The sequence below is a fragment of the Podarcis pityusensis genome (assembly GCF_964106645.2).
Source record: "Podarcis pityusensis genome assembly, chromosome: 3".
Lineage (NCBI taxonomy): Eukaryota > Metazoa > Chordata > Lepidosauria > Squamata > Lacertidae > Podarcis > Podarcis pityusensis.
This window is the reverse complement of record NC_138026.1, coordinates 22,415,255-22,427,771: the sequence shown is the minus strand read 5'-3', so window position 1 is coordinate 22,427,771 and position 12,517 is coordinate 22,415,255. Positions and strand designations below refer to the sequence as shown.

Below are 12,517 nucleotides of genomic sequence, written 5' to 3'. Positions count from 1 at the left end.
TACCTCGGGTTAAGAACTTTACCTCAGGATGAGAACAGAAATTGCGTGGCAACGGCACAGCGGCAGTGGGAGGCCCCATTAGCTAAAGTGGTATCTCAGGTTAAGAACGGTTTCAGGGTAAGAATGGAACGAATTAAGTTCGTAACCAGAGGTACCACTGTACTTCATTGGCAGACCCAGCTAAAAGCCGGGGTATAATTCAAGCTTAATACAGCCAAACTGGGCTAGGTTCAGGATAGAAGGAAAAGTAGCAGGGAAATGGGAAGTTGCAGGAGGAACAACCAAATAAACCTAGATTAAAACCACAGAGGAAGCTGGCTGATTTCTAAGGAATGTATTGGGCCTCAGCTGGAAGCATATGCATTACAGCCAGGGGGAATAGATGGACTGCTTAGCGAGGGGGGAGCCATGCTGGGACTTGGGACCTTTCCTCCTTCACAACCTGGATATATTCACCATAAGGAACATCAGCCGTCAAACCAGGAAATATCCCATTTCAAGTCTGGCAGATTCAGAATCATTTGTATGAAATGTGAAAACACCTCCTGATAAATGATTTTCAGAGAGAAGACCCTTGCCTCTAGGAAAATGTGACCTTTGCTTAATGTGAAAATCAGCTTTACATCATCATCCATGCCTGACTTATAGTTCTCTGACTAATACATAGTAACAGACTTTATGGAAATTGAACAGTCAAGAAATTATACCCATCATAGACAGATAGGGGAGTATAAATTATTTTACAGAGGATGAAGAGTGACAAAATGGCATCTCCTTTTGCAGGCTTCTTCACTGAGTCATTATGCCACATATCCCCAGAACCAAATTCTGCAGCAGGAAGGTCATCCTTTCTGCTTGAGACCCACCCAACCCTGCTGTTTTATGATAGATGCCACGTATTGAAGGATTATGTTTAAATCCCTACATTAAAATAAGATGCAAAGTGTGTAGAAAGGGCAAACTTGTCACCTATGATGTTCTGAGCTTAACAGGTCCCCTTCTGCAGGTATCTGATGGTCAGGTCACTTCAGGAAGAGACAGAGACTGGGATACAAAAATGTGTGTCGAGCCTTCTGTCCATCCTCCAGAGCTTTTTATGTCTTTCTTTCTGTTGTAGCACCCAAGGGAAAACAATGGCCTCTAGCGTGTGCTTTAGACATGTGTATTAGCCACTCTAGATCCCAGCCATAATCATACCATATTATGATTGACCTATATTGCGCCATGTTGCAACGACACCACACTACTCAAAGAATCCAAAGAGCGGACCCAAAACAACCATTAATGAACATCAATGAGCAGCGGCCTGAATGTGCCTTCATGGCACCCGGGGGGCGGGCACACACAGGCACACTGGAGGAGTGGGGAGGAGGATGCAGCAGCACAGGCAAGGATCCTTCCAGTCAGTTCGATCCAATTGATTTGAAGGGTGCGTGCCTCTTGCGCCCTCCTCACGCTGCCCTGGCAGAGCAGGCTGGAAGGGGGAAGTAAGGAAGACATAACAGGGCAGGCGAGAATCAGTCTCGAGTGCCTTTATGATCTGTGTTGTTGTTTAGTCATTTAGTCGTGTCTGACTCTTCGTGACCCCATGGACCAGAGCACACCAGGCACTCCTGTCTTCCACTGCCTCCCGCAGTTTGGTCAAACTCATGCTGGTACAGTGGTGCCCCGCAAGACGAATGCCTCGCAAGATGGAAAACCCGCTAGACGAAAGGGTTTTCCGTTTTTCAATGCGCTTCGCAGGATGAATTTCCCTATGGGCTTGCTTCGCAAGACGAAAATGTCTTGCGAGTCTTGAGATTTTTTTTCACTTTCCTCCCCCCCCATTTTTCTAAGCCGCTAAGCCTTTAATAGCCTTTTAGCAGCTAAGCCACTAAGCCTTTAATAGCCGCTAAACCGCTAATAGCGCTAATCTGCTAATAGGGTTGCTTCGCAAGACGAAAAAACCGCTAGATGAAGATACTCGCGGAACGGATTAATTTCGTCTTGCGAGGCACCACTGTAGCTTCGAGAACACTGTCCAACCATCTCGTCCTCTGTTGTCCCCTTCTCCTTGTGCCCTCAATCTTTCCCAACATCAAGGTCTTTTCCAGGGAGTCTGTGCTTTTCGTTTTTATAGAGATTATGTTCTGCCTCCACTGTCAGAGACAGTGTGCTTCCAGTTGCTGGAAACCATCGGAGGGAAGACTGCTTTTGTGTTTGGATTTTACTTGCAGGATTACTTGGGAATCCTGCAAGTAAAATCCAAACGCAAAAGCATCTGCTTGGCCACTGTGAGAGCAGGATGTTGGATTAGCAAAAAAAGCTGCAAGGACTCACGTTGGATTGCAGTAAAAAGAATTTGAGTTGAAAAGTGATGATAGCACATGACATGACACTTACTGGAGATCAAAATCTGAGAAGTAAATAAAAACACAGTAGCGAACATAAAACTCAACCCCTAAAGTGCGCAACGATACGTGACAAAGAAATAGAATTGTTTTTCTGGGAGGAAAAATCCCATTAGTGTGTTTTTATCCCCAAGACTGAAAGCAATATTTCATTCCAAAGTTTCTGGAAGTTTATAGATTAATTTAAAAATCAATTAAGAATATGGAAAGCACATTAATAATGTTTAGAATAATAGTCTTATTCTCAATTGTAAGGTTTACTTTATTTGTGTGTAGTCTGCAGTTCAGTATTCATAAATATTTACATGTGCAGAAATCATAATCCCTATTATACTGCAAATTAGATCAATTGGGTTTTATAAAGTCACTTTAATTGATAGTATTTTTAAGATGTGCCTGTCTTCTAGCATTGGGGTTTTTTATTATAGGGAATTATCATAATATGCTTACCCAAGAGTAAAAAAAAATGCTTACACTTAGCACTTTATAATTATAATTATTAAATTACAAATGTGAAATAGTTTTATAAGAAGCATCAGCATGTTTGTCTGGAATTACTTTTAAATATAATGCTCCATAATACTTATTAATACACCATTCAACTCACAGAACAATTACAAAGGGGGAGAAGTAAGGGAAAAAAAGAAATGAAACATAGGCATTTTCCAGTGCATTTATGCCTTCATGTAAATTGCTTAAGCAGCAGAGATGACTGTCTTACTGTCTAAACAGAAGCTAGGAGGTACAAGATATTAAATTTTAGTGGGGATAAGGTGTAGGGAGATCCAGAAATTGTGTGAGGTCAAGGAAACAAAGGCTATTCATTTCCCCCCTTCACATTAAATAAAAAATTTTCGGTAGCAGGAACCTACTAATCCCAAACCAGTCCAGCTAAATCAGGGGTCACCAATGTGATGCCCATAGGTGCTTGGTACCCTTGAAGTCTTCCTTGGTGCCCCCACCCCACTGTCCCCTAGGGGCAGATACCTTTTATTCCTTGAAAATAATATAGAGCTGAAGTTGTGAGAATGACACCCTTTCCCACTTCTTTTTCGCTGCAAGTGCTTTTCAAGGAGCAGCTCAGTTCCACTGGATCCAACTTCTACGCATGCACTCACTCTCTGTATCTCAGGTGGGTGGGTGGGAGTCTCGAAAGACAAAACCAGAGGGGTGACATCCATGTCACTCACTCAAAAATCTAGCTGTGCATATGGGTCTAAAATGGTTAGACCACCCCCTAACTTGTCCATAAGCATAATATATCAGAACTGATGTGGAAGACAATATTACTCCCTTCCAAACGTTCCATGATTTTGCATACAATGGTGATTATGGAGGCAGGTTCCACACTCAACCTGTGCAAGTTCTGCCTGCTTGCATTGTTATACCTGCTGATATCCAAATCCTCATCTCTTGTTTATTGTGATCAAACAACTGTGAAATAAAACATGCAGGAAGTAAACAACAGCCAATGTGCTTTTTTTTCCTGGACATCCATTTCCCTGCTTATTGTCCCTGTTCTCCACAAAGTTTATGTCCTACAAAATCAGCCCCAAATAACATGGCCAGAAAGGGGAGGGAAGGCATGAAACTGTCTTAGGGACAACAGTGCTGGCAAACAAAGTGGATTTTAAAGCTATAAAATGGGAATAGAGAGCAAAGCATCTTCTATTAATGAGCACAAGGGAAAATGATAGATGGAACTGGATTATACATTGCAAAGACACTGCATGTGGAAATACACTGCCTAAATGCTATTATTATTATTATTATTATTATTATTATTATTATTATTAGAGGAAAGAGAAATTTTTCAGTCTGCACTTTAAAATGAACCAACCTATTTTGTCACTTCTGGACTGATATGCAGCTCAGGATGCAGCTATTAAGAGGAGTATGCACTTCTCTGAATTTTGTAATGCCAGTGCTGTACAAGAAAAACCACACATACATGCATTTTTACAGCTGCATATGCATACAAAAATGTGTATTCTAGGGAGAAATGCATTAAAAACATGCAAAATTTCAGGGGAAGACTGTATACAAACGTGTAGAATTTAAATGCACAGTTTTTATCCAGTTTTTTATTTTTAAAAATCCACAAAAATGGGATTGAATGGAGCAAGCATTAACCTTGTTTGATGTCATATATGACATTAGGTACAATCACATGTGTGTAGCCTGGGGGAAATGGCCTTTTGGGGCCAAATTAGGATCCCTGCTGGACCTCAGATCAGAGAGATATTTGCATCGGAGACCTTCGGTTGCAATCTGTGTGCCGTACATATTAAAAACACAACTAAGCAGATAAAACACAAACAAGAGTTAAAATTATGCAATTCAAAACTCAAGACAAAGCAAATAAAATTGCAAGGGTCCAATGATGTTTGTGGGTCAGAGGTTCCCCATCGCTGCAGTAAGAACATGCTTAGAGAGTGTAGATTCTCAGCTTTTAATTGTGGCATAGATTTGACTTGTTCAAGAGGAGGCCCAATAACATTCTTGAATATTTGCAATCCTCCTCAGTTATACCTGAGCGAGTCCTTTTGGCATTAGTGAGTTTTACACACACTGTTATAAACAGCAGTTCAATTTTTTTGCAATGTTCATAAAGATATTTGTTAGCCTCATACAGTTCCTTGTGAATTCTGGAGAAATTCACGTCTCCAACGGTATGCCCATTTAAGAAGCATTTTTATTAATGCATTTTTGTTTGCAATCCAACATTTTGAAAAAAAGTTATATATACTTGCTTGTTGGCAGATTATGCTCCCCACACAACTTTCTGATGCCACAGATTCTGGGAAATTCTACACATAGGCTCATTAAGCGTCATGAATCACCTTCAAAGTCTCCCCATGCATAATTTGTCCTCTGCCAAAAAACAGCTACAAGGTTTCAACACTGACTTCACTCTTTACAGAATTACTCATCGTAAATAACATATATTGGATTAAATTGATGGATTCTAGTTTGATATTAAATTGCTTTCTTTGTTTGTGTGTGATAGTCTTCAGACTTGTGCCAAGCTGCTCCTGAATGGTTTGACATACCGCTGTTCTAAACGGTTTCTAAAGAAAACAAGAACTTTAACACAGCCAAAATCAGAACAAAGTCTATTTTCTTCCTTGTAGGGCACCCGCAACCCATTACTGCCCAAATTTTGTCTCCCTTGATTGCTGCCTTATGCCACTGCAACTTCTTAATAGATACACTTCAGTTTTATTCTGTGGAATAAACCATAAATGGCAACGGAGCCAAAATGGAATTGGTGCAACATCAGTGGGATACTCATCAAGATTTATTCTGTGGCCCAGTCATTCCAGACATCTGTTGCGAAGCCATTCAGGAGGGGGAAAGCAGGGGAAAGCTTTTTTTTGGGGGGGGGGGGATTGGCAAGTCTGTAAGTTCACATGAAGGAAAGTTTACGAGATCAAGAGAATACACATCCCAACCAGGATTTGTCGCTGAAAATAACAGGGCTGCTTTCCACACACAAAAGATTTATTAAAATGTATAATAAAAATGTATAATAACCTACTCTTCAGAGAGACACAGAAATAATATTCTTAAGAAAAAATGTTGCTTAAAAAGGCAATCCCACTGCCCTTTTCCCAGTAAGCCCCCCAACACCCCTAGAATTTCTCCTATCCCTGAGAAAATCAGCAAAATCCCCTCTTTTCTTTTGCAGTCCGAGAGTGGGGCTGCGTAACTTTTTGTTTCTCTCAGGTACTCCGGCATTTAATTTTATTTATTAAATATATATTCCTTCTCAAAGGACCCCATGCTTTCATCAGTAGTGAAGGAAGAAGTGGTGATGGTACTGTACTGTTTTTCCAATGATATTGAGGTAATATAAGACGAGCCCATTCTTTTGAGGTCTCACTTTTAAGAACCATACAGTTGTTTCTCAACTTCTTTAATTACAGTGGTACCTCGGGTTAAGAATTTAATTCGTTCTGGAGGTCCGTTCTTAACCTGAAATTGTTCTTAACCTGAGGTACCACTTTAGCTAATGGGGTCTCCCACTGCCGCCATGCTGCCACCGTGCAATTTCTGTTCTCATCCTGAATCAAAGTTCTTAACCCGAGGTACTATTTCTGGGTTAGCGGAGTCTGTAACCTGAAGCGTCTGTAACCCGAGGTACCACTGTAATTCTTTAATATATACAGATATGGGAAAGACTGCTCGTAAAATTGCAATGTGAAAAGTGATCCCAGACATAGTGTGGCAGAACAAATAGTAGTACCAAGAATCACCTCACAGAAGGCAGAAAAACATCACAGAAGCCAAAGGAAGGATTTTTAGTTTTTGAGTTATGAATTATACAGAAAACCTAGATCAGCTTCTGATTACAGGCAAACTTCAGAGCAAAAGGAAACACTATGCATTTTTAATATCTCTAGTAAGTGCAGTTGATGCATCCAAAGTCAGGAAACTTGAATTGATGGTGTATATGGCTACAAAATCCCTGACAAATGTACTGGCCTTAGACAAGATCTTCCAATATGCTTCTGCCCCTTGAGATAGTGTAACAAGAAATAGAAAGCACAGATGGATTATCTTCCAGTGAATAGCTTTTTGAGATCAGTGGGTTGTGCTCTACGACCACCTTCAATATCTGAATGCTGAGTAATATGGAAATTCCCATGTTTAGAGTCTATAGGTGAATTTAGCTGTTTCATAACATTCACATTATAACGTAAAAGCAAGTGAATATGATTCACAGGGTTTCACCACAACTTAAAGGATAAGTCAGACTCCTGGACAGGAATCTTGAATACAATTCGAATGAATCAAATTTTGAAACTCAATCACACAGGCTACACAATAAAAATCAGCATTAAAAAACAACAACTGGTAGTTGTTATTGTGGTTGTGCCAGTGTTTGAAAAAGAAAAGGCTCTGACCTCCTTTGACTCCTTTGCCTTGTCCTTGGGCCCTAGTTGGCACAAAAGAGTCCTTGAGAAAGAAGAAGAGGAGGAGTTTGGATTTAATATCCTGCTTTATCACTACCCAAAGGAGTCTCAAAGCGGCTAACATTCTCCTTTCCCTTCCTCCCCCACAACAAACACTCTGTGAGGTGAGTGGGGCTGAGAGACTTCAGAGAAGTGTGACTAGCCCAAGGTCACCCAGCAGCTGCATGTGGAGGAGCAGAGACGCGAACCCCATTCACCAGATTACAAGTCTACCGCTCTTAACCACTACACCACACTGGCTCTTTGCAGAATATTGCTGCTTTTATTCTTTAAAAGTCTTCTTATCTAACCAAAACTGACAGATTTCACACACACCAAACTCAGCCAACTAACTAACTACCAACCAACCAGCCAACCCACACTACACACAATCAATGACCACTCTATATATACAGTGGTACCTTGGGTTAAGAACTTAATTCGTTCCGGGGGTCCATTCTTAACCTGAAACTGTTCTTCACCTGAAGCACCACTTTAGCTAATGGGGCCTCCCGCTGCCGCCGCGCTGCGGCTGCGCGATTTCTGTTCTCATCCTGAAGCAAAGTTCTTAACCCAAGGTACTATTTCTGGGTTAGTGGAGTCTGTAACCTGAAGCGTATGTAACCTGAAGCGTATGTAACCCGAGGTACCATGGAACAGGCATATGTTGGTGAAAGGTTGCATAAGTCATGCAGGCTTTGCCGATTCATTGTAGGCCGCTGACTCATGCTGACTCAGTTCCTTTGTATTAAAGAAACAAAGGGAAAAGGGCTTCTCCGTGTGTTATAAAAGCCAGGAGTTTACAGCAGTAATGTTGGGGTCAGACGCTGAACGAGGTTATGTGACAAGCAGAGTGCAGAAGGCAGAGAAAAATGACCAGTGGCTGTTTGAATCCTGTGCTTATGGAGAAGGCAAGACCTTCTTCAAATTTAACACTGAAGACCCCCCCCCCAGGCTCTGGTTGTATATTTGTGTAAATAAACCATATATCATAAAGACACCACTGTCTCTGCTGTGCCTCATTTCCAAAAGGAAATGCAGATCCTGGGTAAGCGCCTGAAACTCCCACACTGCTGTGGAGATTGAGTGTGCATGCAACACTATTTTTTACTGTATAGCAATTATAAAATGCTGAAAGCTGCCCTGAGTGATGCAGCTATGTCAGGTAGACTTGCACAGTTGAAGTGGCCTGGTCAAAAAGTTCATCTGCCTAACTTCAGAAAGTGGGCTGTCTTGAAAAGGTCTCTAGTGATGGGGCACATAAACAGAGCACATGCACAAACCCAGAATTCCTTGCCTTCTAAAAGATTCTAGACCATTTCTGGACATGCATGTTCAAATGAGATCTACATCCCTGCCTTCCTACTCCTTTGGGTGATATCCGTTCATGTATATCTTTTATATCATATATACCTTTTTCCAAGGCACAATTTATACATTTAATAGAATCAGGTGGTAAAGTTGATCCTAGACTGAACCTCTTAACCTTGCAAGTGGATGGGTTTGCATTTTGTTTAATGTCCCCGCACAAAGAAGAGGCTATTTTTGGTCACACTAATTTTCAGTGTGAAGGATCCCATTCCCCACCCTGCCCCATGGGGGAGCAACTTCACTTTTGTTGTACGTATAAATATTTCTCTCTGCAAGGGTGGTGGTGCAGGGAAGGCAAATACATTTGTGTGCTGTATTTAAAAGGGGTTGAGGGTGTCTGACACAAATTTCCTAGCCAAATGCTCACTGAACAGCGTCAGTCATTGCTGTCTTATGAGAATATCAACTTTAAAACAGCTTTTCCAGAATGCCTTTCCAAGAAAAAGAAACATAACCAGAGACTTTACAGTCTGGACGCCAGATAAAGTAAGTGTCTAAGATTCCAATTTAAATGTAAATCATCAGATGGTTTTAACCCTAATCCTCCCTTAGGTGTTGATGAGAGGTGAACAAGGCTTCCACCGTCCTCCAGTGTTTTTCACAGCTTTCTTAATTTCCTTCTTTGGAAACTCAGGAGGATCACTCATACATTTATTTCTCATTAGCTGTCATATTACATATATCCACCTCGGATCGCCTGCATGTTTCTGGGTCGATGTCTGCTTTTCTTGAAAATTCAGACACTTTTCTACCTGAGGTATGTTGGATTTGTATGTCCTTTGGAGATTTCAAACCACTTACCGAAGTGGAACCAGCTCTTACCAGGTTTTTTTGTTAAGTTGTTTTTTCTGTGGTAAGGCTATCCCTTCAACTTCTACATGTGGTTCGGCTATTACACTTTTGTCATTAAAATGCAACTTGCAACCTTTATCACCCAAAGCTGAACATACAACTGGGCAAAGTGCTAGACTAACAAAGCCGAAATCCTTAGACTATTTGTTTCGGAGATACAGGGGTGGATAGCTGGCTACTAGTGATGATTTTGCTTCTTAATTGCCACCTGCCAATTGTTACTGTGCTGTTTTTGCAAGCTTATTCTGAATTAATGGAAGGGATAGCTAAACAGAGCATCAAAAAGTAAGAAATATAAATAAATGTACATCTCTACCTAATAACATTTTGCAAAGCAGCATTAATATGTGCATACAAGGAAAGCACTATGTTCTTTTAAAAGTTGCAAAATGCAAGTTGTTTATTGTTAAGTGCTCACATCTAAAATCTTGAAAAAACTATTAGTAGCAGAAAACAATTTGAGTTATGGAACCAATTCAACCTTTTCAGTATTTGTCAGCCTTTATTGGCAGTCCCAGTGACATTTATATGGTTAAATGAAAGCATAAATGTCTGAAGCTGCCAATGGAATGTTTAAGAGGACCACATATGATCAGAGGCATCTATAAATATTATTTGGATGCATTTGAGTTACAGACACCTACAATTCCTTATCAAATCACCAACCCTGTTCTATGAGAGGGGGAGGTAAGTTTTCCCTGTGAAGAACAGTGCTTTTGTGGAAATGAGTTATTACATAAATAAGTAGTCTTTAAAGCACATCCTCTCCCACAATGCCTTAAAAAGAAACAGTGGCCTGGCAGATTATTGCAATTCCCACCCAAATTATTTCTGTAGCTAGCAAGTTATTGTCGGGGCTTTCTTGCTGCTAAATGGACATTAATTCATAAGAAATATTTCAGTAGGGAACAACCTAAGCCAGGGACTGAGAACTGTGGCCCTCTACAAGCTGATAGATAAAGTCCCCTCATCCACTGGCTGGGACTGATGGATGTTGGAGTCAATGATATCTTAAGAGGAGTTTGGATTTGATATCCCGCTTTATCACTACCCGAAGGAGTCTCAAAGCGGCTAACATTCTCCTTTCCCTTCCTCCCCCACAACAAACACTCTGTGTGGTGAGTGGGGCTGAGAGACTTCAAAGAAGTGTGACTAGCCCAAGGTCACCTAGCAGCTGCATGTGGAGGTGCGGAGACGCAAACCTTGTTCCCCAGATTACGAGTCTACCGCTCTTAACCACTACACCACACTGGGCCACAGATTCCTCACTCCTGATCTGTTTGGGGCTTTGACATGTTTGGAGCCGTGCATGTGAAACCCAAGGCCTAGCACTGATAGGAAATCCACTTATGCAGTACCATTTTCCATCTCTGATATCAGGAACTTTGAAAGAACAGAACATATTGTGCACTCCAGTGCACATTTTTTCAGAAGTAAGTCTACTGTTTTTAATCGGAGTTCCTAGTGTGTTTAGGACTGAGTAGATCGGCTGCATGATGTGTGGTGTGTTCTATCTAGGGTCATGCTTCTTCTGAAAGAATGGGTTCATATTTGGGAGTTCTGCTGGATCCACTGCTGTCACCTGAGGCACAGGAAGCATGAGTGCCACAGAGTGGCTTCCAACAAGCTTGGGCTTGTAACTCAACTACAATCCCATCTGGACAGGGATAATTTAGCTACAGTAATCTACACGCTGGTAACCTCAACCTTTGACAATTACAGACTATGTTGTATAAAAAATATAAACTTTAAAAAATGTAGTTTTTGACAGACATGCTAAAAGGAAGGTGAAAGTACTGATGAATATCATCATACTTGCTTATGCCACCTTCCACAGTCATGACTTTGCAAACAAAGGTAGTAAGATATGAGTAGAAATAAATACGACACTCCTGTTGTAGCAACACTCCTGAGATTTTTTTTTGCGTGAGTCTTAGATGACTCTTGCCAAAGTGCCAGGCGTGCAATGCTCAAGCAAATGAAATGCCTGAAAGACTTGCCATACAAATGGAGAAAGGGAACCTTTCCACAGAAAGAGTACATGTGCTCAAGAAGCATTGCAGCAGGAAGCAGCTGACATCTCCTCAAGGTGGAAATCCACCTTCCAAGGCACAGCAAACATCTTTACGGCTCAGGTAACCTGCTGCAACTGTGGGATATCCTATCACTACTTGAGAGCCTGCAGGTCATCACCTTTGCAAATGGGTTTACTCAGGCTGCTCCACACAAGCCAGTCCATCTGTCTGACCAGTGGCAGAGGTTCATGCTCCGGCACCGGGGGGCGTAGAGCAGGCAGGGGCATGGCGCACGTCCTGGGGGCATGGCGCCCAGTGCGGGGTGGGGGCAGCCACAATGGCACCCCACCGGAATCGTGGTGCCGGGGGCGATGATCTCCCTCTGCCCCCTCTTCCTCCGCCAGTGTGCCTGAAACAGCAGATTCAGATTCTGCACATGAAGATAACAGATAATGATCATTAAATCATCACTGTGTTCTCATGCTGAGATGCCAAGCAAGTATTACACTTACACACACACACACACACACACACACACACACACACACACACACACAATGTACATGTGATCCTCACACTTTACAAGCTACCCTGCCTCCATGAAAGTACTTTCTGGGCAGGGAACTGAGAGTGTTTGAAGCAGCCACTAACATGCAAAAAGCTTAACACAAAAATTAACCACCCAGTTCAGCTCTTTATTATTCTGTTTTGCTTTGCTTCTCCCAGCTCAATTATGTATTGTTCAGAAATACTTTTTAACACCCACATACTATTTGCCCTGCTGATTAAATAATATCCTGTGATTAACAAATTGTTCAGAGTTCTAGATAAATCAGAAAGAAACAACAGGGAAGGGTGGCTATGCTTACTCTCTCTGCAGGGATCACAAACAAAGGCACCTGCAATAACAACAGATTTTGTTATTGCCAGC

The 12,517-nt window shown here is 41.5% G+C and overlaps 1 protein-coding gene across 2 annotated transcripts in view; it reads right to left on the bottom strand.

Annotated features, from left to right (window-relative positions):
* Window positions 1–12,517, bottom strand: part of CSMD1 (CUB and Sushi multiple domains 1) — a 940,367-nt gene that overhangs the window by 398,875 nt on the left and 528,975 nt on the right. The gene's annotated exons all lie outside the window — the stretch shown is intronic.